The following is a 1,516-nucleotide window of genomic DNA, read 5'->3' on the forward strand; positions in this document are numbered from 1 at the left end:
CAGTTCAGGCAGCATCTGAGGAGCAGTAAAATCAACGTTTCGGGCAAAAGCCCTTCATCAGGAATACAGGCAGAGAGCCTGAAGGGTGGAGAGATAAGTGAGAGGAGGGTGGGGGTGGGGAGAAAGTAGCATAGAGTACAATAGGTGAGTGGGGGAGGGGATGAAGGTGATAGGTCAGGGGGAGGGTGAAGTGGATAGGTGGAAAAGAAGATAGGCAGGTAGGACGAGTCATGGGGACAGTGCGGGCTGGAAGTTTGGAACTGGGGTGAGGTGGTAAAGGGAAAATGAGGAAACTGTTGAAGTCCATATTGATGCCCTGGGGTTGAAGTCCTAATTGCACTTGCTACTGGGCATTCCTCTCCACTGGGCCACCTATGAGCTAATACTACCCCATGCCATATAAGGAGGCATCACATCTCAATACCCGATCTCATTTGGGATCACAGTGTGCCAACACCTTAGAGGATGGTAGCAGTTTCTTCACTTCCCTTGGGTACATGACCATTTCCAAGGCTGACCCTTTTTTAAGAGTTGATAACAAGATACCAGAATGGAGGCCAGGTTATGGATGAACTATCTGTATTAATTCACCAGCCTAAGGAAAGACCTAAGCTCTGGGATTAATGTGGGAGTCGGGGCAACTTTCATCATCCTCACTTTATTTTCCAATAGGTGTAAACTGGTCTTGTCATCTCTATAGCCCAGGTAGGTGACTTGTGTGGCCGGGAATACACATTTCTCTGTTCTAGGGCAGCTGCCTGCCTGTGAGAAACATCTAAGCACTATGTCCAAGTTCCCTAAGTCTCCTTATTGGTGTTCCCTGTCATTAGCACATCACTTATACAAATGTTGACCTTGGTAGGCCTTCTAAAGTGTTCTCCATTGTCCACTGAAAAATTGCACAGGCTGGTGATACCCCAAGTGGCAGTTTTGTATTATGGTATAAATCTTTATGGGTATTAATTGTAGCATATTTCTGGGAATCCTCAGCTAACTGTAATTGTAAGTACGCAAGGCTCATGTCCAGTTTTGTGAGGGACAGCACCACCTTCCCAGCAGCTTTGTGTATAAATCCTCTATGCGAGGGTTTGGGTATTTATCCAGCTGCCAAAAGCAGTTTACCATTTGTTTAAAATCCCCATAAAGCTGGACCAAGCCATCGGGCTTTGCAATAGGTATGACCAGTGCTGCCCATTCCACAAACTGCACTGATTCAATGATTCCTGACTTTCCAGTCTCCTGATTCCTGCCTCTCCTTTTGTCCATTAGGCAAATGGCAGTGGGTGGGCCTTGCAGAGTCATGGAATTGCTTCCTGGTCAATGTGGAAGGTGGGCTTGTCTCCTTTAATAATCCCTGGACCTTCCTGAAAAACATCTGGTTATTTGATTAGGACTCCACTCAGGCAGCCATTTTCTAATCAAAACATGTTGAGTCCATCTGGGTAAAGCTTTCCCAACCAATTCCACCCCATCAAGCTTGGGCCTGAACCTTTTATTACAATCAGTGGGAACTGAA

This window comes from Chiloscyllium plagiosum, chromosome 35, assembly GCF_004010195.1.
Source record: "Chiloscyllium plagiosum isolate BGI_BamShark_2017 chromosome 35, ASM401019v2, whole genome shotgun sequence".
In the NCBI taxonomy this organism is placed as follows: domain Eukaryota; kingdom Metazoa; phylum Chordata; class Chondrichthyes; order Orectolobiformes; family Hemiscylliidae; genus Chiloscyllium; species Chiloscyllium plagiosum.